This window comes from Anomaloglossus baeobatrachus, chromosome 7 (genome assembly GCF_048569485.1).
Source record: "Anomaloglossus baeobatrachus isolate aAnoBae1 chromosome 7, aAnoBae1.hap1, whole genome shotgun sequence".
NCBI classification, from domain to species: Eukaryota; Metazoa; Chordata; class Amphibia; order Anura; family Aromobatidae; genus Anomaloglossus; species Anomaloglossus baeobatrachus.
In genome coordinates, this window is record NC_134359.1 from 198,015,453 (window position 1) to 198,043,092 (window position 27,640).

A 27,640-nucleotide genomic window follows, 5' to 3' on the forward strand; every position below is an offset into this window, starting at 1 on the left:
TGTCTAAGTGCTCAGAAGGAAGAAGATGTCATGCGATGTAGGATGACACCAAGCATGCCAAATAAAAACGGTGGGTTTTATTTTGCCAGATTGAGCATTGGTTTATGACTGGTAAGGATTGCCTTAGTCCAACTCCAGACACCAGACAATGAAGGAGAAGAGATAAGGCCCACTCCGTTAGAGGCCAACTTAAAATCTTCAGTGAAAAAGCAAAGACTCATCAAAATGCTCTTCAGATCTTATGGTCTGGTTTCTACGTTTTTGGGCAGAGAAGTTGGCTGTGAAGTTCAGGTGATGCATTAACAATACAGTCTATGGATTGAGCTGTTTATGCATGGTTTTGACTTCCATCTTTGTTCTTGTTGTTTTCTTGCCCTTTCACTGTTCAAGAAGACTGCTATCAAACTTTTCTAGCAGGGAGAGATGCGCATGGAAGCATTTCATGCTGTCTAAGTGCTCAGAAGGAAGAAGATGTCATGCGATGTAGGATGACACCAAGCATGCCAAATAAAAACGGTGGGTTTTATTTTGCCAGATTGAGCATTGGTTTATGACTGGTAAGGATTGCCTTAGTCCAACTCCAGACACCAGACAATGAAGGAGAAGAGATAAGGCCCACTCCGTTAGAGGCCAACTTAAAATCTTCAGAGAAAAAGCAAAGACTCATCAAAATGCTCTTCAGATCTTATGGTCTGGTTTCTACGTTTTTGGGCAGAGAAGTTGGCTGTGAAGTTCAGGTGATGCATTAACAATACAGTCTATGGATTGAGCTGTTTATGCATGGTTTTGACTTCCATCTTTGTTCTTGTTGTTTTCTTGCCCTTTCACTGTTCAAGAAGACTGCTATCAAACTTTTCTAGCAGGGAGAGATGCGCATGGAAGCATTTCATGCTGTCTAAGTGCTCAGAAGGAAGAAGATGTCATGCGATGTAGGATGACACCAAGCATGCCAAATAAAAACGGTGGGTTTTATTTTGCCAGATTGAGCATTGGTTTATGACTGGTAAGGATTGCCTTAGTCCAACTCCAGACACCAGACAATGAAGGAGAAGAGATAAGGCCCACTCCGTTAGAGGCCAACTTAAAATCTTCAGTGAAAAAGCAAAGACTCATCAAAATGCTCTTCAGATCTTATGGTCTGGTTTCTACGTTTTTGGGCAGAGAAGTTGGCTGTGAAGTTCAGGTGATGCATTAACAATACAGTCTATGGATTGAGCTGTTTATGCATGGTTTTGACTTCCATCTTTGTTCTTGTTGTTTTCTTGCCCTTTCACTGTTCAAGAAGACTGCTATCAAACTTTTCTAGCAGGGAGAGATGCGCATGGAAGCATTTCATGCTGTCTAAGTGCTCAGAAGGAAGAAGATGTCATGCGATGTAGGATGACACCAAGCATGCCAAATAAAAACGGTGGGTTTTATTTTGCCAGATTGAGCATTGGTTTATGACTGGTAAGGATTGCCTTCGTCCAACTCCAGACACCAGACAATGAAGGAGAAGAGATAAGGCCCACTCCGTTAGAGGCCAACTTAAAATCTTCAGTGAAAAAGCAAAGACTCATCAAAATGCTCTTCAGATCTTATGGTCTGGTTTCTACGTTTTTGGGCAGAGAAGTTGGCTGTGAAGTTCAGGTGATGCATTAACAATAGTCTATGGATTGAGCTGTTTATGCATGGTTTTGACTTCCATCTTTGTTCTTGTTGTTTTCTTGCCCTTTCACTGTTCAAGAAGACTGCTATCAAACTTTTCTAGCAGGGAGAGATGCGCATGGAAGCATTTCATGCTGTCTAAGTGCTCAGAAGGAAGAAGATGTCATGCGATGTAGGATGGCACCAAGCATGCCAAATAAAAACGGTGGGTTTTATTTTGCCAGATTGAGCATTGGTTTATGACTGGTAAGGATTGCCTTAGTCCAACTCCAGACACCAGACAATGAAGGAGAAGAGATAAGGCCCACTCCGTTAGAGGCCAACTTAAAATCTTCAGTGAAAAAGCAAAGACTCATCAAAATGCTCTTCAGATCTTATGGTCTGGTTTCTACGTTTTTGGGCAGAGAAGTTGGCTGTGAAGTTCAGGTGATGCATTAACAATACAGTCTATGGATTGAGCTGTTTATGCATGGTTTTGACTTCCATCTTTGTTCTTGTTGTTTTCTTGCCCTTTCACTGTTCAAGAAGACTGCTATCAAACTTTTCTAGCAGGGAGAGATGCGCATGGAAGCATTTCATGCTGTCTAAGTGCTCAGAAGGAAGAAGATGTCATGCGATGTAGGATGACACCAAGCATGCCAAATAAAAACGGTGGGTTTTATTTTGCCAGATTGAGCATTGGTTTATGACTGGTAAGGATTGCCTTAGTCCAACTCCAGACACCAGACAATGAAGGAGAAGAGATAAGGCCCACTCCGTTAGAGGCCAACTTAAAATCTTCAGTGAAAAAGCAAAGACTCATCAAAATGCTCTTCAGATCTTATGGTCTGGTTTCTACGTTTTTGGGCAGAGAAGTTGGCTGTGAAGTTCAGGTGATGCATTAACAATACAGTCTATGGATTGAGCTGTTTATGCATGGTTTTGACTTCCATCTTTGTTCTTGTTGTTTTCTTGCCCTTTCACTGTTCAAGAAGACTGCTATCAAACTTTTCTAGCAGGGAGAGATGCGCATGGAAGCATTTCATGCTGTCTAAGTGCTCAGAAGGAAGAAGATGTCATGCGATGTAGGATGACACCAAGCATGCCAAATAAAAACGGTGGGTTTTATTTTGCCAGATTGAGCATTGGTTTATGACTGGTAAGGATTGCCTTAGTCCAACTCCAGACACCAGACAATGAAGGAGAAGAGATAAGGCCCACTCCGTTAGAGGCCAACTTAAAATCTTCAGTGAAAAAGCAAAGACTCATCAAAATGCTCTTCAGATCTTATGGTCTGGTTTCTACGTTTTTGGGCAGAGAAGTTGGCTGTGAAGTTCAGGTGATGCATTAACAATACAGTCTATGGATTGAGCTGTTTATGCATGGTTTTGACTTCCATCTTTGTTCTTGTTGTTTTCTTGCCCTTTCACTGTTCAAGAAGACTGCTATCAAACTTTTCTAGCAGAGAGAGATGCGCATGGAAGCATTTCATGCTGTCTAAGTGCTCAGAAGGAAGAAGATGTCATGCGATGTAGGATGACACCAAGCATGCCAAATAAAAACGGTGAGTTTTATTTTGCCAGATTGAGCATTGGTTTATGACTGGTAAGGATTGCCTTAGTCCAACTCCAGACACCAGACAATGAAGGAGAAGAGATAAGGCCCACTCCGTTAGAGGCCAACTTAAAATCTTCAGTGAAAAAGCAAAGACTCATCAAAATGCTCTTCAGATCTTATGGTCTGGTTTCTACGTTTTTGGGCAGAGAAGTTGGCTGTGAAGTTCAGGTGATGCATTAACAATACAGTCTATGGATTGAGCTGTTTATGCATGGTTTTGACTTCCATCTTTGTTCTTGTTGTTTTCTTGCCCTTTCACTGTTCAAGAAGACTGCTATCAAACTTTTCTAGCAGGGAGAGATGTGCATGGAAGCATTTCATGCTGTCTAAGTGCTCAGAAGGAAGAAGATGTCATGCGATGTAGGATGACACCAAGCATGCCAAATAAAAACGGTGGGTTTTATTTTGCCAGATTGAGCATTGGTTTATGACTGGTAAGGATTGCCTTAGTCCAACTCCAGACACCAGACAATGAAGGAGAAGAGATAAGGCCCACTCCGTTAGAGGCCAACTTAAAATCTTCAGAGAAAAAGCAAAGACTCATCAAAATGCTCTTCAGATCTTATGGTCTGGTTTCTACGTTTTTGGGCAGAGAAGTTGGCTGTGAAGTTCAGGTGATGCATTAACAATACAGTCTATGGATTGAGCTGTTTATGCATGGTTTTGACTTCCATCTTTGTTCTTGTTGTTTTCTTGCCCTTTCACTGTTCAAGAAGACTGCTATCAAACTTTTCTAGCAGGGAGAGATGCGCATGGAAGCATTTCATGCTGTCTAAGTGCTCAGAAGGAAGAAGATGTCATGCGATGTAGGATGACACCAAGCATGCCAAATAAAAACGGTGGGTTTTATTTTGCCAGATTGAGCATTGGTTTATGACTGGTAAGGATTGCCTTAGTCCAACTCCAGACACCAGACAATGAAGGAGAAGAGATAAGGCCCACTCCGTTAGAGGCCAACTTAAAATCTTCAGTGAAAAAGCAAAGACTCATCAAAATGCTCTTCAGATCTTATGGTCTGGTTTCTACGTTTTTGGGCAGAGAAGTTGGCTGTGAAGTTCAGGTGATGCATTAACAATACAGTCTATGGATTGAGCTGTTTATGCATGGTTTTGACTTCCATCTTTGTTCTTGTTGTTTTCTTGCCCTTTCACTGTTCAAGAAGACTGCTATCAAACTTTTCTAGCAGGGAGAGATGCGCATGGAAGCATTTCAATCTGGCAAAAGAAAACCACTGTTTTTATTTGGCATGCTTGGTGCCATCCTACATCGCATGACATCTTCTTCCTTCTGAGCACTTAGACAGCACATATTTATAATTCCTTCATTCAACTATCTCAGAGATGTGAGAAAGACAAATTTGACATTAGTCTCTCACTATGAAAGGTGCCCTTTAAAAATCGAAACTTCTATATCGGGACTATGAAAAGAAGGCACTGCTGAGATTCGAACTCAGGATCTCCTGTTTACTAGACAGGCACTTTAACCAACTAAGCCACAGCACCTCTTTTCCTACTGACCGATAGTAAAGCAGCTTCTGGTAGAGTGGCCTTATTTGATCTTCAGTGTCATCTGATGTCTAGAGACAAACTAATGCAAATGCTATCTGGGATAAACCAATTTTCAGGGCTTCAATACAGACACGACATTCAATCTTTAGTAAAAATACTGTTATTAAAAACCCTGAGCATTAGCTCATTTCTGATATGGTTTGAGCTAGTCTAACTCTTGACATTATCCAGTGTAGGAGATGTGATAAGGTCCATTTTGCCAGAGGCCGATACACAATCTTTAGCTCAATTGCACAGACTTGTCAAAATCCTCATCAGATCATATCACCTGATTTCAGGTTTGTGATGTAGACGAGGTGGCCGAGTGGTTAAGGCGATGGACTGCTAATCCATTGTGCTCTGCATGCATGGGTTCGAATCCCATCCTCGTCGGTTTAATCTCCTTCTTCCGTGTTGAAAAGCTTAGTTTCCATTTAGAACCCAGGTGCTGGATATTTTACCTTCTCAAATCTCTGAGATAGTGCAATGAAGGATTCATAAATCTGTGCTGTCTAAGTGCATATAAAAGAGAAGACGTGATCCGATGTAGGATTGCATCAGGCATGCCAAATAAAAACGGTGGGTTTTATTTTGCCAGATTGAGCATTGGTTTATGACTGGTAAGGATTGCCTTAGTCCAACTCCAGACACCAGACAATGAAGGAGAAGAGATAAGGCCCACTCCGTTAGAGGCCAACTTAAAATCTTCAGTGAAAAAGCAAAGACTCATCAAAATGCTCTTAAGATCTTATGGTCTGGTTTCTACGTTTTTGGGCAGAGAAGTTGGCTGTGAAGTTCAGGTGATGCATTAACAATACAGTCTATGGATTGAGCTGTTTATGCATGGTTTTGACTTCCATCTTTGTTCTTGTTGTTTTCTTGCCCTTTCACTGTTCAAGAAGACTGCTATCAAACTTTTCTAGCAGGGAGAGATGCGCATGGAAGCATTTCATGCTGTCTAAGTGCTCAGAAGGAAGAAGATGTCATGCGATGTAGGATGGCACCAAGCATGCCAAATAAAAAAGGTGGGTTTTATTTTGCCAGATTGAGCATTGGTTTATGACTGGTAAGGATTGCCTTAGTCCAACTCCAGACACCAGACAATGAAGGAGAAGAGATAAGGCCCACTCCGTTAGAGGCCAACTTAAAATCTTCAGTGAAAAAGCAAAGACTCATCAAAATGCTCTTCAGATCTTATGGTCTGGTTTCTACGTTTTTGGGCAGAGAAGTTGGCTGTGAAGTTCAGGTGATGCATTAACAATACAGTCTATGGATTGAGCTGTTTATGCATGGTTTTGACTTCCATCTTTGTTCTTGTTGTTTTCTTGCCCTTTCACTGTTCAAGAAGACTGCTATCAAACTTTTCTAGCAGGGAGAGATGCGCATGGAAGCATTTCATGCTGTCTAAGTGCTCAGAAGGAAGAAGATGTCATGCGATGTAGGATGACACCAAGCATGCCAAATAAAAACGGTGGGTTTTATTTTGCCAGATTGAGCATTGGTTTATGACTGGTAAGGATTGCCTTAGTCCAACTCCAGACACCAGACAATGAAGGAGAAGAGATAAGGCCCACTCCGTTAGAGGCCAACTTAAAATCTTCAGAGAAAAAGCAAAGACTCATCAAAATGCTCTTCAGATCTTATGGTCTGGTTTCTACGTTTTTGGGCAGAGAAGTTGGCTGTGAAGTTCAGGTGATGCATTAACAATACAGTCTATGGATTGAGCTGTTTATGCATGGTTTTGACTTCCATCTTTGTTCTTGTTGTTTTCTTGCCCTTTCACTGTTCAAGAAGACTGCTATCAAACTTTTCTAGCAGGGAGAGATGCGCATGGAAGCATTTCATGCTGTCTAAGTGCTCAGAAGGAAGAAGATGTCATGCGATGTAGGATGACACCAAGCATGCCAAATAAAAACGGTGGGTTTTATTTTGCCAGATTGAGCATTGGTTTATGACTGGTAAGGATTGCCTTAGTCCAACTCCAGACACCAGACAATGAAGGAGAAGAGATAAGGCCCACTCCGTTAGAGGCCAACTTAAAATCTTCAGTGAAAAAGCAAAGACTCATCAAAATGCTCTTCAGATCTTATGGTCTGGTTTCTACGTTTTTGGGCAGAGAAGTTGGCTGTGAAGTTCAGGTGATGCATTAACAATACAGTCTATGGATTGAGCTGTTTATGCATGGTTTTGACTTCCATCTTTGTTCTTGTTGTTTTCTTGCCCTTTCACTGTTCAAGAAGACTGCTATCAAACTTTTCTAGCAGGGAGAGATGCGCATGGAAGCATTTCATGCTGTCTAAGTGCTCAGAAGGAAGAAGATGTCATGCGATGTAGGATGACACCAAGCATGCCAAATAAAAACGGTGGGTTTTATTTTGCCAGATTGAGCATTGGTTTATGACTGGTAAGGATTGCCTTAGTCCAACTCCAGACACCAGACAATGAAGGAGAAGAGATAAGGCCCACTCCGTTAGAGGCCAACTTAAAATCTTCAGTGAAAAAGCAAAGACTCATCAAAATGCTCTTCAGATCTTATGGTCTGGTTTCTACGTTTTTGGGCAGAGAAGTTGGCTGTGAAGTTCAGGTGATGCATTAACAATACAGTCTATGGATTGAGCTGTTTATGCATGGTTTTGACTTCCATCTTTGTTCTTGTTGTTTTCTTGCCCTTTCACTGTTCAAGAAGACTGCTATCAAACTTTTCTAGCAGGGAGAGATGCGCATGGAAGCATTTCAATCTGGCAAAAGAAAACCACTGTTTTTATTTGGCATGCTTGGTGCCATCCTACATCGCATGACATCTTCTTCCTTCTGAGCACTTAGACAGCACATATTTATAATTCCTTCATTCAACTATCTCAGAGATGTGAGAAAGACAAATTTGACATTAGTCTCTCACTATGAAAGGTGCCCTTTAAAAATCGAAACTTCTATATCGGGACTATGAAAAGAAGGCACTGCTGAGATTCGAACTCAGGGTCTCCTGTTTACTAGACAGGCACTTTAACCAACTAAGCCACAGCACCTCTTTTCCTACTGACCGATAGTAAAGCAGCTTCTGGTAGAGTGGCCTTATCTGATCTTCTTCAGTGTCATCTGATGTCTAGAGACAAACTAATGCAAATGCTATCTGGGATAAACCATTTTTCAGGGCTTCAATACAGACACGACATTCAATCTTCAGTAAAAATACTGTTATTAAAAACCCTGAGCATTAGCTCATTTCTGATATGGTTTGAGCTAGTCTACCTCTTGACATTATCCAGTGTAGGAGATGTGATAAGGTCCATTTTGCCAGAGGCCGATACACAATCTTTAGCTCAATTGCACAGACTTGTCAAAATCCTCATCAGATCATATCACCTGATTTCAGGTTTGTGATGTAGACGAGGTGGCCGAGTGGTTAAGGCGATGGACTGCTAATCCATTGTGCTCTGCATGCATGGGTTCGAATCCCATCCTCGTCGGTTTAATCTCCTTCTTCCGTGTTGAAAAGCTTAGTTTCCATTTAGAACCCAGGTGGTGGATATTTGACCTTCTCAAATCTCTGAGATAGTGCAATGAAGGATTCATAAATCTGTGCTGTCTAAGTGCATATTAAAGAGAAGACGTGATCCGATGTAGGATTGCATCAGGCATGCCAAATAAAAACGGTGGGTTTTATTTTGCCAGATTGAGCATTGGTTTATGACTGGTAAGGATTGCCTTAGTCCAACTCCAGACACCAGACAATGAAGGAGAAGAGATAAGGCCCACTCCGTTAGAGGCCAACTTAAAATCTTCAGTGAAAAAGCAAAGACTCATCAAAATGCTCTTCAGATCTTATGGTCTGGTTTCTACGTTTTTGGGCAGAGAAGTTGGCTGTGAAGTTCAGGTGATGCATTAACAATACAGTCTATGGATTGAGCTGTTTATGCATGGTTTTGACTTCCATCTTTGTTCTTGTTGTTTTCTTGCCCTTTCACTGTTCAAGAAGACTGCTATCAAACTTTTCTAGCAGGGAGAGATGCGCATGGAAGCATTTCAATCTGGCAAAAGAAAACCACTGTTTTTATTTGGCATGCTTGGTGCCATCCTACATCGCATGACATCTTCTTCCTTCTGAGCACTTAGACAGCACATATTTATAATTCCTTCATTCAACTATCTCAGAGATGTGAGAAAGACAAATTTGACATTAGTCTCTCACTATGAAAGGTGCCCTTTAAAAATCGAAACTTCTATATCGGGACTATGAAAAGAAGGCACTGCTGAGATTCGAACTCAGGATCTCCTGTTTACTAGACAGGCACTTTAACCAACTAAGCCACAGCACCTCTTTTCCTACTGACCGATAGTAAAGCAGCTTCTGGTAGAGTGGCCTTATTTGATCTTCAGTGTCATCTGATGTCTAGAGACAAACTAATGCAAATGCTATCTGGGATAAACCAATTTTCAGGGCTTCAATACAGACACGACATTCAATCTTTAGTAAAAATACTGTTATTAAAAACCCTGAGCATTAGCTCATTTCTGATATGGTTTGAGCTAGTCTAACTCTTGACATTATCCAGTGTAGGAGATGTGATAAGGTCCATTTTGCCAGAGGCCGATACACAATCTTTAGCTCAATTGCACAGACTTGTCAAAATCCTCATCAGATCATATCACCTGATTTCAGGTTTGTGATGTAGACGAGGTGGCCGAGTGGTTAAGGCGATGGACTGCTAATCCATTGTGCTCTGCATGCATGGGTTCGAATCCCATCCTCGTCGGTTTAATCTCCTTCTTCCGTGTTGAAAAGCTTAGTTTCCATTTAGAACCCAGGTGCTGGATATTTGACCTTCTCAAATCTCTGAGATAGTGCAATGAAGGATTCATAAATCTGTGCTGTCTAAGTGCATATAAAAGAGAAGACGTCATCCGATGTAGGATTGCATCAGGCATGCCAAATAAAAACGGTGGGTTTTATTTTGCCAGATTGAGCATTGGTTTATGACTGGTAAGGATTGCCTTAGTCCAACTCCAGACACCAGACAATGAAGGAGAAGAGATAAGGCCCACTCCGTTAGAGGCCAACTTAAAATCTTCAGTGAAAAAGCAAAGACTCATCAAAATGCTCTTCAGATCTTATGGTCTGGTTTCTACGTTTTTGGGCAGAGAAGTTGGCTGTGAAGTTCAGGTGATGCATTAACAATACAGTCTATGGATTGAGCTGTTTATGCATGGTTTTGACTTCCATCTTTGTTCTTGTTGTTTTCTTGCCCTTTCACTGTTCAAGAAGACTGCTATCAAACTTTTCTAGCAGGGAGAGATGCGCATGGAAGCATTTCAATCTGGCAAAAGAAAACCACTGTTTTTATTTGGCATGCTTGGTGCCATCCTACATCGCATGACATCTTCTTCCTTCTGAGCACTTAGACAGCACATATTTATAATTCCTTCATTCAACTATCTCAGAGATGTGAGAAAGACAAATTTGACATTAGTCTCTCACTATGAAAGGTGCCCTTTAAAAATCGAAACTTCTATATCGGGACTATGAAAAGAAGGCACTGCTGAGATTCGAACTCAGGATCTCCTGTTTACTTGACAGGCACTTTAACCAACTAAGCCACAGCACCTCTTTTCCTACTGACCGATAGTAAAGCAGCTTCTGGTAGAGTGGCCTTATTTGATCTTCAGTGTCATCTGATGTCTAGAGACAAACTAATGCAAATGCTATCTGGGATAAACCAATTTTCAGGGCTTCAATACAGACACGACATTCAATCTTTAGTAAAAATACTGTTATTAAAAACCCTGAGCATTAGCTCATTTCTGATATGGTTTGAGCTAGTCTAACTCTTGACATTATCCAGTGTAGGAGATGTGATAAGGTCCATTTTGCCAGAGGCCGATACACAATCTTTAGCTCAATTGCACAGACTTGTCAAAATCCTCATCAGATCATATCACCTGATTTCAGGTTTGTGATGTAGACGAGGTGGCCGAGTGGTTAAGGCGATGGACTGCTAATCCATTGTGCTCTGCATGCATGGGTTCGAATCCCATCCTCGTCGGTTTAATCTCCTTCTTCCGTGTTGAAAAGCTTAGTTTCCATTTAGAACCCAGGTGCTGGATATTTTACCTTCTCAAATCTCTGAGATAGTGCAATGAAGGATTCATAAATCTGTGCTGTCTAAGTGCATATAAAAGAGAAGACGTGATCCGATGTAGGATTGCATCAGGCATGCCAAATAAAAACGGTGGGTTTTATTTTGCCAGATTGAGCATTGGTTTATGACTGGTAAGGATTGCCTTAGTCCAACTCCAGACACCAGACAATGAAGGAGAAGAGATAAGGCCCACTCCGTTAGAGGCCAACTTAAAATCTTCAGTGAAAAAGCAAAGACTCATCAAAATGCTCTTCAGATCTTATGGTCTGGTTTCTACGTTTTTGGGCAGAGAAGTTGGCTGTGAAGTTCAGGTGATGCATTAACAATACAGTCTATGGATTGAGCTGTTTATGCATGGTTTTGACTTCCATCTTTGTTCTTGTTGTTTTCTTGCCCTTTCACTGTTCAAGAAGACTGCTATCAAACTTTTCTAGCAGGGAGAGATGCGCATGGAAGCATTTCAATCTGGCAAAAGAAAACCACTGTTTTTATTTGGCATGCTTGGTGCCATCCTACATCGCATGACATCTTCTTCCTTCTGAGCACTTAGACAGCACATATTTATAATTCCTTCATTCAACTATCTCAGAGATGTGAGAAAGACAAATTTGACATTAGTCTCTCACTATGAAAGGTGCCCTTTAAAAATCGAAACTTCTATATCGGGACTATGAAAAGAAGGCACTGCTGAGATTCGAACTCAGGATCTCCTGTTTACTAGACAGGCACTTTAACCAACTAAGCCACAGCACCTCTTTTCCTACTGACCGATAGTAAAGCAGCTTCTGGTAGAGTGGCCTTATTTGATCTTCAGTGTCATCTGATGTCTAGAGACAAACTAATGCAAATGCTATCTGGGATAAACCAATTTTCAGGGCTTCAATACAGACACGACATTCAATCTTTAGTAAAAATACTGTTATTAAAAACCCTGAGCATTAGCTCATTTCTGATATGGTTTGAGCTAGTCTAACTCTTGACATTATCCAGTGTAGGAGATGTGATAAGGTCCATTTTGCCAGAGGCCGATACACAATCTTTAGCTCAATTGCACAGACTTGTCAAAATCCTCATCAGATCATATCACCTGATTTCAGGTTTGTGATGTAGACGAGGTGGCCGAGTGGTTAAGGCGATGGACTGCTAATCCATTGTGCTCTGCATGCATGGGTTCGAATCCCATCCTCGTCGGTTTAATCTCCTTCTTCCGTGTTGAAAAGCTTAGTTTCCATTTAGAACCCAGGTGCTGGATATTTTACCTTCTCAAATCTCTGAGATAGTGCAATGAAGGATTCATAAATCTGTGCTGTCTAAGTGCATATAAAAGAGAAGACGTGATCCGATGTAGGATTGCATCAGGCATGCCAAATAAAAACGGTGGGTTTTATTTTGCCAGATTGAGCATTGGTTTATGACTGGTAAGGATTGCCTTAGTCCAACTCCAGACACCAGACAATGAAGGAGAAGAGATAAGGCCCACTCCGTTAGAGGCCAACTTAAAATCTTCAGTGAAAAAGCAAAGACTCATCAAAATGCTCTTCAGATCTTATGGTCTGGTTTCTACGTTTTTGGGCAGAGAAGTTGGCTGTGAAGTTCAGGTGATGCATTAACAATACAGTCTATGGATTGAGCTGTTTATGCATGGTTTTGACTTCCATCTTTGTTCTTGTTGTTTTCTTGCCCTTTCACTGTTCAAGAAGACTGCTATCAAACTTTTCTAGCAGGGAGAGATGCGCATGGAAGCATTTCAATCTGGCAAAAGAAAACCACTGTTTTTATTTGGCATGCTTGGTGCCATCCTACATCGCATGACATCTTCTTCCTTCTGAGCACTTAGACAGCACATATTTATAATTCCTTCATTCAACTATCTCAGAGATGTGAGAAAGACAAATTTGACATTAGTCTCTTACTATGAAAGGTGCCCTTTAAAAATCGAAACTTCTATATCGGGACTATGAAAAGAAGGCACTGCTGAGATTCGAACTCAGGATCTCCTGTTTACTAGACAGGCACTTTAACCAACTAAGCCACAGCACCTCTTTTCCTACTGACCGATAGTAAAGCAGCTTCTGGTAGAGTGGCCTTATTTGATCTTCAGTGTCATCTGATGTCTAGAGACAAACTAATGCAAATGCTATCTGGGATAAACCAATTTTCAGGGCTTCAATACAGACACGACATTCAATCTTTAGTAAAAATACTGTTATTAAAAACCCTGAGCATTAGCTCATTTCTGATATGGTTTGAGCTAGTCTAACTCTTGACATTATCCAGTGTAGGAGATGTGATAAGGTCCATTTTGCCAGAGGCCGATACACAATCTTTAGCTCAATTGCACAGACTTGTCAAAATCCTCATCAGATCATATCACCTGATTTCAGGTTTGTGATGTAGACGAGGTGGCCGAGTGGTTAAGGCGATGGACTGCTAATCCATTGTGCTCTGCATGCATGGGTTCGAATCCCATCCTCGTCGGTTTAATCTCCTTCTTCCGTGTTGAAAAGCTTAGTTTCCATTTAGAACCCAGGTGCTGGATATTTTACCTTCTCAAATCTCTGAGATAGTGCAATGAAGGATTCATAAATCTGTGCTGTCTAAGTGCATATAAAAGAGAAGACGTGATCCGATGTAGGATTGCATCAGGCATGCCAAATAAAAACGGTGGGTTTTATTTTGCCAGATTGAGCATTGGTTTATGACTGGTAAGGATTGCCTTAGTCCAACTCCAGACACCAGACAATGAAGGAGAAGAGATAAGGCCCACTCCGTTAGAGGCCAACTTAAAATCTTCAGTGAAAAAGCAAAGACTCATCAAAATGCTCTTCAGATCTTATGGTCTGGTTTCTACGTTTTTGGGCAGAGAAGTTGGCTGTGAAGTTCAGGTGATGCATTAACAATACAGTCTATGGATTGAGCTGTTTATGCATGGTTTTGACTTCCATCTTTGTTCTTGTTGTTTTCTTGCCCTTTCACTGTTCAAGAAGACTGCTATCAAACTTTTCTAGCAGGGAGAGATGCGCATGGAAGCATTTCAATCTGGCAAAAGAAAACCACTGTTTTTATTTGGCATGCTTGGTGCCATCCTACATCGCATGACATCTTCTTCCTTCTGAGCACTTAGACAGCACATATTTATAATTCCTTAATTCAACTATCTCAGAGATGTGAGAAAGACAAATTTGACATTAGTCTCTCACTATGAAAGGTGCCCTTTAAAAATCGAAACTTCTATATCGGGACTATGAAAAGAAGGCACTGCTGAGATTCGAACTCAGGATCTCCTGTTTACTAGACAGGCACTTTAACCAACTAAGCCACAGCACCTCTTTTCCTACTGACCGATAGTAAAGCAGCTTCTGGTAGAGTGGCCTTATTTGATCTTCAGTGTCATCTGATGTCTAGAGACAAACTAATGCAAATGCTATCTGGGATAAACCAATTTTCAGGGCTTCAATACAGACACGACATTCAATCTTTAGTAAAAATACTGTTATTAAAAACCCTGAGCATTAGCTCATTTCTGATATGGTTTGAGCTAGTCTAACTCTTGACATTATCCAGTGTAGGAGATGTGATAAGGTCCATTTTGCCAGAGGCCGATACACAATCTTTAGCTCAATTGCACAGACTTGTCAAAATCCTCATCAGATCATATCACCTGATTTCAGGTTTGTGATGTAGACGAGGTGGCCGAGTGGTTAAGGCGATGGACTGCTAATCCATTGTGCTCTGCATGCATGGGTTCGAATCCCATCCTCGTCGGTTTAATCTCCTTCTTCCGTGTTGAAAAGCTTAGTTTCCATTTAGAACCCAGGTGCTGGATATTTGACCTTCTCAAATCTCTGAGATAGTGCAATGAAGGATTCATAAATCTGTGCTGTCTAAGTGCATATAAAAGAGAAGACGTCATCCGATGTAGGATTGCATCAGGCATGCCAAATAAAAACGGTGGGTTTTATTTTGCCAGATTGAGCATTGGTTTATGACTGGTAAGGATTGCCTTAGTCCAACTCCAGACACCAGACAATGAAGGAGAAGAGATAAGGCCCACTCCGTTAGAGGCCAACTTAAAATCTTCAGTGAAAAAGCAAAGACTCATCAAAATGCTCTTCAGATCTTATGGTCTGGTTTCTACGTTTTTGGGCAGAGAAGTTGGCTGTGAAGTTCAGGTGATGCATTAACAATACAGTCTATGGATTGAGCTGTTTATGCATGGTTTTGACTTCCATCTTTGTTCTTGTTGTTTTCTTGCCCTTTCACTGTTCAAGAAGACTGCTATCAAACTTTTCTAGCAGGGAGAGATGCGCATGGAAGCATTTCAATCTGGCAAAAGAAAACCACTGTTTTTATTTGGCATGCTTGGTGCCATCCTACATCGCATGACATCTTCTTCCTTCTGAGCACTTAGACAGCACATATTTATAATTCCTTCATTCAACTATCTCAGAGATGTGAGAAAGACAAATTTGACATTAGTCTCTCACTATGAAAGGTGCCCTTTAAAAATCGAAACTTCTATATCGGGACTATGAAAAGAAGGCACTGCTGAGATTCGAACTCAGGATCTCCTGTTTACTAGACAGGCACTTTAACCAACTAAGCCACAGCACCTCTTTTCCTACTGACCGATAGTAAAGCAGCTTCTGGTAGAGTGGCCTTATTTGATCTTCAGTGTCATCTGATGTCTAGAGACAAACTAATGCAAATGCTATCTGGGATAAACCAATTTTCAGGGCTTCAATACAGACACGACATTCAATCTTTAGTAAAAATACTGTTATTAAAAACCCTGAGCATTAGCTCATTTCTGATATGGTTTGAGCTAGTCTAACTCTTGACATTATCCAGTGTAGGAGATGTGATAAGGTCCATTTTGCCAGAGGCCGATACACAATCTTTAGCTCAATTGCACAGACTTGTCAAAATCCTCATCAGATCATATCACCTGATTTCAGGTTTGTGATGTAGACGAGGTGGCCGAGTGGTTAAGGCGATGGACTGCTAATCCATTGTGCTCTGCATGCATGGGTTCGAATCCCATCCTCGTCGGTTTAATCTCCTTCTTCCGTGTTGAAAAGCTTAGTTTCCATTTAGAACCCAGGTGCTGGATATTTTACCTTCTCAAATCTCTGAGATAGTGCAATGAAGGATTCATAAATCTGTGCTGTCTAAGTGCATATAAAAGAGAAGACGTCATCCGATGTAGGATTGCATCAGGCATGCCAAATAAAAACGGTGGGTTTTATTTTGCCAGATTGAGCATTGGTTTATGACTGGTAAGGATTGCCTTAGTCCAACTCCAGACACCAGACAATGAAGGAGAAGAGATAAGGCCCACTCCGTTAGAGGCCAACTTAAAATCTTCAGTGAAAAAGCAAAGACTCATCAAAATGCTCTTCAGATCTTATGGTCTGGTTTCTACGTTTTTGGGCAGAGAAGTTGGCTGTGAAGTTCAGGTGATGCATTAACAATACAGTCTATGGATTGAGCTGTTTATGCATGGTTTTGACTTCCATCTTTGTTCTTGTTGTTTTCTTGCCCTTTCACTGTTCAAGAAGACTGCTATCAAACTTTTCTAGCAGGGAGAGATGCGCATGGAAGCATTTCATGCTGTCTAAGTGCTCAGAAGGAAGAAGATGTCATGCGATGTAGGATGACACCAAGCATGCCAAATAAAAACGGTGGGTTTTATTTTGCCAGATTGAGCATTGGTTTATGACTGGTAAGGATTGCCTTAGTCCAACTCCAGACACCAGACAATGAAGGAGAAGAGATAAGGCCCACTCCGTTAGAGGCCAACTTAAAATCTTCAGTGAAAAAGCAAAGACTCATCAAAATGCTCTTCAGATCTTATGGTCTGGTTTCTACGTTTTTGGGCAGAGAAGTTGGCTGTGAAGTTCAGGTGATGCATTAACAATACAGTCTATGGATTGAGCTGTTTATGCATGGTTTTGACTTCCATCTTTGTTCTTGTTGTTTTCTTGCCCTTTCACTGTTCAAGAAGACTGCTATCAAACTTTTCTAGCAGGGAGAGATGCACATGGAAGCATTTCATGCTGTCTAAGTGCTCAGAAGGAAGAAGATGTCATGCGATGTAGGATGACACCAAGCATGCCAAATAAAAACGGTGGGTTTTATTTTGCCAGATTGAGCATTGGTTTATGACTGGTAAGGATTGCCTTAGTCCAACTCCAGACACCAGACAATGAAGGAGAAGAGATAAGGCCCACTCCGTTAGAGGCCAACTTAAAATCTTCAGTGAAAAAGCAAAGACTCATCAAAATGCTCTTCAGATCTTATGGTCTGGTTTCTACGTTTTTGGGCAGAGAAGTTGGCTGTGAAGTTCAGGTGATGCATTAACAATACAGTCTATGGATTGAGCTGTTTATGCATGGTTTTGACTTCCATCTTTGTTCTTGTTGTTTTCTTGCCCTTTCACTGTTCAAGAAGACTGCTATCAAACTTTTCTAGCAGGGAGAGATGCGCATGGAAGCATTTCAATCTGGCAAAAGAAAACCACTGTTTTTATTTGGCATGCTTGGTGCCATCCTACATCGCATGACATCTTCTTCCTTCTGAGCACTTAGACAGCACATATTTATAATTCCTTCATTCAACTATCTCAGAGATGTGAGAAAGACAAATTTGACATTAGTCTCTCACTATGAAAGGTGCCCTTTAAAAATCGAAACTTCTATATCGGGACTATGAAAAGAAGGCACTGCTGAGATTCGAACTCAGGATCTCCTGTTTACTAGACAGGCACTTTAACCAACTAAGCCACAGCACCTCTTTTCCTACTGACCGATAGTAAAGCAGCTTCTGGTAGAGTGGCCTTATTTGATCTTCAGTGTCATCTGATGTCTAGAGACAAACTAATGCAAATGCTATCTGGGATAAACCAATTTTCAGGGCTTCAATACAGACACGACATTCAATCTTTAGTAAAAATACTGTTATTAAAAACCCTGAGCATTAGCTCATTTCTGATATGGTTTGAGCTAGTCTAACTCTTGACATTATCCAGTGTAGGAGATGTGATAAGGTCCATTTTGCCAGAGGCCGATACACAATCTTTAGCTCAATTGCACAGACTTGTCAAAATCCTCATCAGATCATATCACCTGATTTCAGGTTTGTGATGTAGACGAGGTGGCCGAGTGGTTAAGGCGATGGACTGCTAATCCATTGTGCTCTGCATGCATGGGTTCGAATCCCATCCTCGTCGGTTTAATCTCCTTCTTCCGTGTTGAAAAGCTTAGTTTCCATTTAGAACCCAGGTGCTGGATATTTTACCTTCTCAAATCTCTGAGATAGTGCAATGAAGGATTCATAAATCTGTGCTGTCTAAGTGCATATAAAAGAGAAGACGTCATCCGATGTAGGATTGCATCAGGCATGCCAAATAAAAACGGTGGGTTTTATTTTGCCAGATTGAGCATTGGTTTATGACTGGTAAGGATTGCCTTAGTCCAACTCCAGACACCAGACAATGAAGGAGAAGAGATAAGGCCCACTCCGTTAGAGGCCAACTTAAAATCTTCAGTGAAAAAGCAAAGACTCATCAAAATGCTCTTCAGATCTTATGGTCTGGTTTCTACGTTTTTGGGCAGAGAAGTTGGCTGTGAAGTTCAGGTGATGCATTAACAATACAGTCTATGGATTGAGCTGTTTATGCATGGTTTTGACTTCCATCTTTGTTCTTGTTGTTTTCTTGCCCTTTCACTGTTCAAGAAGACTGCTATCAAACTTTTCTAGCAGGGAGAGATGCGCATGGAAGCATTTCATGCTGTCTAAGTGCTCAGAAGGAAGAAGATGTCATGCGATGTAGGATGACACCAAGCATGCCAAATAAAAACGGTGGGTTTTATTTTGCCAGATTGAGCATTGGTTTATGACTGGTAAGGATTGCCTTAGTCCAACTCCAGACACCAGACAATGAAGGAGAAGAGATAAGGCCCACTCCGTTAGAGGCCAACTTAAAATCTTCAGTGAAAAAGCAAAGACTCATCAAAATGCTCTTCAGATCTTATGGTCTGGTTTCTACGTTTTTGGGCAGAGAAGTTGGCTGTGAAGTTCAGGTGATGCATTAACAATACAGTCTATGGATTGAGCTGTTTATGCATGGTTTTGACTTCCATCTTTGTTCTTGTTGTTTTCTTGCCCTTTCACTGTTCAAGAAGACTGCTATCAAACTTTTCTAGCAGGGAGAGATGCACATGGAAGCATTTCATGCTGTCTAAGTGCTCAGAAGGAAGAAGATGTCATGCGATGTAGGATGACACCAAGCATGCCAAATAAAAACGGTGGGTTTTATTTTGCCAGATTGAGCATTGGTTTATGACTGGTAAGGATTGCCTTAGTCCAACTCCAGACACCAGACAATGAAGGAGAAGAGATAAGGCCCACTCCGTTAGAGGCCAACTTAAAATCTTCAGTGAAAAAGCAAAGATTCATCAAAATGCTCATCAGATCTTATGGTCTGGTTTCTACGTTTTTGGGCAGAGAAGTTGGCTGTGAAGTTCAGGTGATGCATTAACAATACAGTCTATGGATTGAGCTGTTTATGCATGGTTTTGACTTCCATCTTTGTTCTTGTTGTTTTTTTGCCCTTTCACTGTTCAAGAAGACTGCTATCAAACTTTTCTAGCAGGGAGAGATGCGCATGGAAGCATTTCATGCTGTCTAAGTGCTCAGAAGGAAGAAGATGTCATGCGATGTAGGATGACACCAAGCATGCCAAATAAAAACGGTGGGTTTTATTTTGCCAGATTGAGCATTGGTTTATGACTGGTAAGGATTGCCTTAGTCAAACTCCAGACACCAGACAATGAAGGAGAAGAGATAAGGCCCACTCCGTTAGAGGCCAACTTAAAATCTTCAGTGAAAAAGCAAAGACTCATCAAAATGCTCTTCAGATCTTATGGTCTGGTTTCTACGTTTTTGGGCAGAGAAGTTGGCTGTGAAGTTCAGGTGATGCATTAACAATACAGTCTATGGATTGAGCTGTTTATGCATGGTTTTGACTTCCATCTTTGTTCTTGTTGTTTTCTTGCCCTTTCACTGTTCAAGAAGACTGCTATCAAACTTTTCTAGCAGGGAGAGATGCGCATGGAAGCATTTCATGCTGTCTAAGTGCTCAGAAGGAAGAAGATGTCATGCGATGTAGGATGACACCAAGCATGCCAAATAAAAACGGTGGGTTTTATTTTGCCAGATTGAGCATTGGTTTATGACTGGTAAGGATTGCCTTAGTCCAACTCCAGACACCAGACAATGAAGGAGAAGAGATAAGGCCCACTCCGTTAGAGGCCAACTTAAAATCTTCAGTGAAAAAGCAAAGACTCATCAAAATGCTCTTCAGATCTTATGGTCTGGTTTCTACGTTTTTGGGCAGAGAAGTTGGCTGTGAAGTTCAGGTGATGCATTAACAATACAGTCTATGGATTGAGCTGTTTATGCATGGTTTTGACTTCCATCTTTGTTCTTGTTGTTTTCTTGCCCTTTCACTGTTCAAGAAGACTGCTATCAAACTTTTCTAGCAGGGAGAGATGCACATGGAAGCATTTCATGCTGTCTAAGTGCTCAGAAGGAAGAAGATGTCATGCGATGTAGGATGACACCAAGCATGCCAAATAAAAACGGTGGGTTTTATTTTGCCAGATTGAGCATTGGTTTATGACTGGTAAGGATTGCCTTAGTCCAACTCCAGACACCAGACAATGAAGGAGAAGAGATAAGGCCCACTCCGTTAGAGGCCAACTTAAAATCTTCAGTGAAAAAGCAAAGATTCATCAAAATGCTCATCAGATCTTATGGTCTGGTTTCTACGTTTTTGGGCAGAGAAGTTGGCTGTGAAGTTCAGGTGATGCATTAACAATACAGTCTATGGATTGAGCTGTTTATGCATGGTTTTGACTTCCATCTTTGTTCTTGTTGTTTTCTTGCCCTTTCACTGTTCAAGAAGACTGCTATCAAACTTTTCTAGCAGGGAGAGATGCGCATGGAAGCATTTCATGCTGTCTAAGTGCTCAGAAGGAAGAAGATGTCATGCGATGTAGGATGACACCAAGCATGCCAAATAAAAACGGTGGGTTTTATTTTGCCAGATTGAGCATTGGTTTATGACTGGTAAGGATTGCCTTAGTCCAACTCCAGACACCAGACAATGAAGGAGAAGAGATAAGGCCCACTCCGTTAGAGGCCAACTTAAAATCTTCAGTGAAAAAGCAAAGACTCATCAAAATGCTCTTCAGATCTTATGGTCTGGTTTCTACGTTTTTGGGCAGAGAAGTTGGCTGTGAAGTTCAGGTGATGCATTAACAATACAGTCTATGGATTGAGCTGTTTATGCATGGTTTTGACTTCCATCTTTGTTCTTGTTGTTTTCTTGCCCTTTCACTGTTCAAGAAGACTGCTATCAAACTTTTCTAGCAGGGAGAGATGCGCATGGAAGCATTTCAATCTGGCAAAAGAAAACCACTGTTTTTATTTGGCATGCTTGGTGCCATCCTACATCGCATGACATCTTCTTCCTTCTGAGCACTTAGACAGCACATATTTATAATTCCTTCATTCAACTATCTCAGAGATGTGAGAAAGACAAATTTGACATTAGTCTCTCACTATGAAAGGTGCCCTTTAAAAATCGAAACTTCTATATCGGGACTATGAAAAGAAGGCACTGCTGAGATTCGAACTCAGGATCTCCTGTTTACTAGACAGGCACTTTAACCAACTAAGCCACAGCACCTCTTTTCCTACTGACCGATAGTAAAGCAGCTTCTGGTAGAGTGGCCTTATTTGATCTTCAGTGTCATCTGATGTCTAGAGACAAACTAATGCAAATGCTATCTGGGATAAACCAATTTTCAGGGCTTCAATACAGACACGACATTCAATCTTTAGTAAAAATACTGTTATTAAAAACCCTGAGCATTAGCTCATTTCTGATATGGTTTGAGCTAGTCTAACTCTTGACATTATCCAGTGTAGGAGATGTGATAAGGTCCATTTTGCCAGAGGCCGATACACAATCTTTAGCTCAATTGCACAGACTTGTCAAAATCCTCATCAGATCATATCACCTGATTTCAGGTTTGTGATGTAGACGAGGTGGCCGAGTGGTTAAGGCGATGGACTGCTAATCCATTGTGCTCTGCATGCATGGGTTCGAATCCCATCCTCGTCGGTTTAATCTCCTTCTTCCGTGTTGAAAAGCTTAGTTTCCATTTAGAACCCAGGTGCTGGATATTTTACCTTCTCAAATCTCTGAGATAGTGCAATGAAGGATTCATAAATCTGTGCTGTCTAAGTGCATATAAAAGAGAAGACGTCATCCGATGTAGGATTGCATCAGGCATGCCAAATAAAAACGGTGGGTTTTATTTTGCCAGATTGAGCATTGGTTTATGACTGGTAAGGATTGCCTTAGTCCAACTCCAGACACCAGACAATGAAGGAGAAGAGATAAGGCCCACTCCGTTAGAGGCCAACTTAAAATCTTCAGTGAAAAAGCAAAGACTCATCAAAATGCTCTTCAGATCTTATGGTCTGGTTTCTACGTTTTTGGGCAGAGAAGTTGGCTGTGAAGTTCAGGTGATGCATTAACAATACAGTCTATGGATTGAGCTGTTTATGCATGGTTTTGACTTCCATCTTTGTTCTTGTTGTTTTCTTGCCCTTTCACTGTTCAAGAAGACTGCTATCAAACTTTTCTAGCAGGGAGAGATGCGCATGGAAGCATTTCATGCTGTCTAAGTGCTCAGAAGGAAGAAGATGTCATGCGATGTAGGATGACACCAAGCATGCCAAATAAAAACGGTGGGTTTTATTTTGCCAGATTGAGCATTGGTTTATGACTGGTAAGGATTGCCTTAGTCCAACTCCAGACACCAGACAATGAAGGAGAAGAGATAAGGCCCACTCCGTTAGAGGCCAACTTAAAATCTTCAGTGAAAAAGCAAAGACTCATCAAAATGCTCTTCAGATCTTATGGTCTGGTTTCTACGTTTTTGGGCAGAGAAGTTGGCTGTGAAGTTCAGGTGATGCATTAACAATACAGTCTATGGATTGAGCTGTTTATGCATGGTTTTGACTTCCATCTTTGTTCTTGTTGTTTTCTTGCCCTTTCACTGTTCAAGAAGACTGCTATCAAACTTTTCTAGCAGGGAGAGATGCACATGGAAGCATTTCATGCTGTCTAAGTGCTCAGAAGGAAGAAGATGTCATGCGATGTAGGATGACACCAAGCATGCCAAATAAAAACGGTGGGTTTTATTTTGCCAGATTGAGCATTGGTTTATGACTGGTAAGGATTGCCTTAGTCCAACTCCAGACACCAGACAATGAAGGAGAAGAGATAAGGCCCACTCCGTTAGAGGCCAACTTAAAATCTTCAGTGAAAAAGCAAAGATTCATCAAAATGCTCATCAGATCTTATGGTCTGGTTTCTACGTTTTTGGGCAGAGAAGTTGGCTGTGAAGTTCAGGTGATGCATTAACAATACAGTCTATGGATTGAGCTGTTTATGCATGGTTTTGACTTCCATCTTTGTTCTTGTTGTTTTCTTGCCCTTTCACTGTTCAAGAAGACTGCTATCAAACTTTTCTAGCAGGGAGAGATGCGCATGGAAGCATTTCATGCTGTCTAAGTGCTCAGAAGGAAGAAGATGTCATGCGATGTAGGATGACACCAAGCATGCCAAATAAAAACGGTGGGTTTTATTTTGCCAGATTGAGCATTGGTTTATGACTGGTAAGGATTGCCTTAGTCCAACTCCAGACACCAGACAATGAAGGAGAAGAGATAAGGCCCACTCCGTTAGAGGCCAACTTAAAATCTTCAGTGAAAAAGCAAAGACTCATCAAAATGCTCTTCAGATCTTATGGTCTGGTTTCTACGTTTTTGGGCAGAGAAGTTGGCTGTGAAGTTCAGGTGATGCATTAACAATACAGTCTATGGATTGAGCTGTTTATGCATGGTTTTGACTTCCATCTTTGTTCTTGTTGTTTTCTTGCCCTTTCACTGTTCAAGAAGACTGCTATCAAACTTTTCTAGCAGGGAGAGATGCGCATGGAAGCATTTCAATCTGGCAAAAGAAAACCACTGTTTTTATTTGGCATGCTTGGTGCCATCCTACATCGCATGACATCTTCTTCCTTCTGAGCACTTAGACAGCACATATTTATAATTCCTTCATTCAACTATCTCAGAGATGTGAGAAAGACAAATTTGACATTAGTCTCTCACTATGAAAGGTGCCCTTTAAAAATCGAAACTTCTATATCGGGACTATGAAAAGAAAGCACTGCTGAGATTCGAACTCAGGATCTCCTGTTTACTAGACAGGCACTTTAACCAACTAAGCCACAGCACCTCTTTTCCTACTGACCGATAGTAAAGCAGCTTCTGGTAGAGTGGCCTTATTTGATCTTCAGTGTCATCTGATGTCTAGAGACAAACTAATGCAAATGCTATCTGGGATAAACCAATTTTCAGGGCTTCAATACAGACACGACATTCAATCTTTAGTAAAAATACTGTTATTAAAAACCCTGAGCATTAGCTCATTTCTGATATGGTTTGAGCTAGTCTAACTCTTGACATTATCCAGTGTAGGAGATGTGATAAGGTCCATTTTGCCAGAGGCCGGTACACAATCTTTAGCTCAATTGCACAGACTTGTCAAAATCCTCATCAGATCATATCACCTGATTTCAGGTTTGTCATGTAGACGAGGTGGCCGAGTGGTTAAGGCGATGGACTGCTAATCCATTGTGCTCTGCATGCATGGGTTCGAATCCCATCCTCGTCGGTTTAATCTCCTTCTTCCGTGTTGAAAAGCTTAGTTTCCATTTAGAACCCAGGTGCTGGATATTTGACCTTCTCAAATCTCTGAGATAGTGCAATGAAGGATTCATAAATCTGTGCTGTCTAAGTGCATATAAAAGAGAAGACGTCATCCGATGTAGGATTGCATCAGGCATGCCAAATAAAAACGGTGGGTTTTATTTTGCCAGATTGAGCATTGGTTTATGACTGGTAAGGATTGCCTTAGTCCAACTCCAGACACCAGACAATGAAGGAGAAGAGATAAGGCCCACTCCGTTAGAGGCCAACTTAAAATCTTCAGTGAAAAAGCAAAGACTCATCAAAATGCTCTTCAGATCTTATGGTCTGGTTTCTACGTTTTTGGGCAGAGAAGTTGGCTGTGAAGTTCAGGTGATGCATTAACAATACAGTCTATGGATTGAGCTGTTTATGCATGGTTTTGACTTCCATCTTTGTTCTTGTTGTTTTCTTGCCCTTTCACTGTTCAAGAAGACTGCTATCAAACTTTTCTAGCAGGGAGAGATGCGCATGGAAGCATTTCAATCTGGCAAAAGAAAACCACTGTTTTTATTTGGCATGCTTGTGCCATCCTACATCGCATGACATCTTCTTCCTTCTGAGCACTTAGACAGCACATATTTATAATTCCTTCATTCAACTATCTCAGAGATGTGAGAAAGACAAATTTGACATTAGTCTCTCACTATGAAAGGTGCCCTTTAAAAATCGAAACTTCTATATCGGGACTATGAAAAGAAGGCACTGCTGAGATTCGAACTCAGGATCTCCTGTTTACTAGACAGGCACTTTAACCAACTAAGCCACAGCACCTCTTTTCCTACTGACCGATTGTAAAGCAGCTTCTGGTAGAGTGGCCTTATTTGATCTTCAGTGTCATCTGATGTCTAGAGACAAACTAATGCGAATGCTATCTGGGATAAACCAATTTTCAGGGCTTCAATACAGACACGACATTCAATCTTTAGTAAAAATACTGTTATTAAAAACCCTGAGCATTAGCTCATTTCTGATATGGTTTGAGCTAGTCTAACTCTTGACATTATCCAGTGTAGGAGATGTGATAAGGTCCATTTTGCCAGAGGCCGATACACAATCTTTAGCTCAATTGCACAGACTTGTCAAAATCCTCATCAGATCATATCACCTGATTTCAGGTTTGTCATGTAGACGAGGTGGCCGAGTGGTTAAGGCGATGGACTGCTAATCCATTGTGCTCTGCATGCATGGGTTCGAATCCCATCCTCGTCGGTTTAATCTCCTTCTTCCGTGTTGAAAAGCTTAGTTTCCATTTAGAACCCAGGTGGTGGATATTTGACCTTCTCAAATCTCTGAGATAGTGCAATGAAGGATTCATAAATCTGTGCTGTCTAAGTGCATATAAAAGAGAAGACGTCATCCGATGTAGGATTGCATCAGGCATGCCAAATAAAAACGGTGGGTTTTATTTTGCCAGATTGAGCATTGGTTTATGACTGGTAAGGATTGCCTTAGTCCAACTCCAGACACCAGACAATGAAGGAGAAGAGATAAGGCCCACTCCGTTAGAGGCCAACTTAAAATCTTCAGTGAAAAAGCAAAGACTCATCAAAATGCTCTTCAGATCTTATGGTCTGGTTTCTACGTTTTTGGGCAGAGAAGTTGGCTGTGAAGTTCAGGTGATGCATTAACAATACAGTCTATGGATTGAGCTGTTTATGCATGGTTTTGACTTCCATCTTTGTTCTTGTTGTTTTCTTGCCCTTTCACTGTTCAAGAAGACTGCTATCAAACTTTTCTAGCAGGGAGAGATGCGCATGGAAGCATTTCAATCTGGCAAAAGAAAACCACTGTTTTTATTTGGCATGCTTGTGCCATCCTACATCGCATGACATCTTCTTCCTTCTGAGCACTTAGACAGCACATATTTATAATTCCTTCATTCAACTATCTCAGAGATGTGAGAAAGACAAATTTGACATTAGTCTCTCACTATGAAAGGTGCCCTTTAAAAATCGAAACTTCTATATCGGGACTATGAAAAGAAGGCACTGCTGAGATTCGAACTCAGGATCTCCTGTTTACTAGACAGGCACTTTAACCAACTAAGCCACAGCACCTCTTTTCCTACTGACCGATAGTAAAGCAGCTTCTGGTAGAGTGGCCTTATTTGATCTTCAGTGTCATCTGATGTCTAGAGACAAACTAATGCGAATGCTATCTGGGATAAACCAATTTTCAGGGCTTCAATACAGACACGACATTCAATCTTTAGTAAAAATACTGTTATTAAAAACCCTGAGCATTAGCTCATTTCTGATATGGTTTGAGCTAGTCTAACTCTTGACATTATCCAGTGTAGGAGATGTGATAAGGTCCATTTTGCCAGAGGCCAATACACAATCTTTAGCTCAATTGCACAGACTTGTCAAAATCCTCATCAGATCATATCACCTGATTTCAGGTTTGTCATGTAGACGAGGTGGCCGAGTGGTTAAGGCGATGGACTGCTAATCCATTGTGCTCTGCATGCATGGGTTCGAATCCCATCCTCGTCGGTTTAATCTCCTTCTTCCGTGTTGAAAAGCTTAGTTTCCATTTAGAACCCAGGTGGTGGATATTTGACCTTCTCAAATCTCTGAGATAGTGCAATGAAGGATTCATAAATCTGTGCTGTCTAAGTGCATATAAAAGAGAAGACGTCATCCGATGTAGGATTGCATCAGGCATGCCAAATAAAAACGGTGGGTTTTATTTTGCCAGATTGAGCATTGGTTTATGACTGGTAAGGATTGCCTTAGTCCAACTCCAGACACCAGACAATGAAGGAGAAGAGATAAGGCCCACTCTGTTAGAGGCCAACTTAAAATCTTCAGTGAA

The 27,640-nt window shown here is 41.1% G+C and overlaps 9 non-coding genes across 9 annotated transcripts; all 9 read right to left on the reverse strand.

The window, feature by feature from the left end:
• Positions 1-4,671: 4,671 nt before the first annotated feature.
• On the reverse strand, positions 4,672-4,745 carry TRNAT-AGU (transfer RNA threonine (anticodon AGU)). Its single transcript has one exon. It is a non-coding gene; the product is annotated as a tRNA-Thr (tRNA).
• Positions 4,746-7,742: 2,997 nt separating this feature from the next.
• Positions 7,743-7,816, reverse strand: TRNAT-AGU (transfer RNA threonine (anticodon AGU)). Its single transcript has one exon. It is a non-coding gene; the product is annotated as a tRNA-Thr (tRNA).
• A 1,216-nt stretch (positions 7,817-9,032) lies between these two features.
• On the reverse strand, positions 9,033-9,106 carry TRNAT-AGU (transfer RNA threonine (anticodon AGU)). The gene has a single exon. It is a non-coding gene; the product is annotated as a tRNA-Thr (tRNA).
• Positions 9,107-11,606: 2,500 nt separating this feature from the next.
• On the reverse strand, positions 11,607-11,680 carry TRNAT-AGU (transfer RNA threonine (anticodon AGU)). The gene has a single exon. It is a non-coding gene; the product is annotated as a tRNA-Thr (tRNA).
• A 1,213-nt stretch (positions 11,681-12,893) lies between these two features.
• Positions 12,894-12,967, reverse strand: TRNAT-AGU (transfer RNA threonine (anticodon AGU)). The gene has a single exon. It is a non-coding gene; the product is annotated as a tRNA-Thr (tRNA).
• Positions 12,968-14,180: 1,213 nt separating this feature from the next.
• Positions 14,181-14,254, reverse strand: TRNAT-AGU (transfer RNA threonine (anticodon AGU)). The gene has a single exon. It is a non-coding gene; the product is annotated as a tRNA-Thr (tRNA).
• A 1,213-nt stretch (positions 14,255-15,467) lies between these two features.
• TRNAT-AGU (transfer RNA threonine (anticodon AGU)) lies at positions 15,468-15,541 on the reverse strand. Its single transcript has one exon. It is a non-coding gene; the product is annotated as a tRNA-Thr (tRNA).
• A 2,105-nt stretch (positions 15,542-17,646) lies between these two features.
• On the reverse strand, positions 17,647-17,720 carry TRNAT-AGU (transfer RNA threonine (anticodon AGU)). The gene has a single exon. It is a non-coding gene; the product is annotated as a tRNA-Thr (tRNA).
• Positions 17,721-21,609: 3,889 nt separating this feature from the next.
• Positions 21,610-21,683, reverse strand: TRNAT-AGU (transfer RNA threonine (anticodon AGU)). Its single transcript has one exon. It is a non-coding gene; the product is annotated as a tRNA-Thr (tRNA).
• Positions 21,684-27,640: the final 5,957 nt, after the last annotated feature.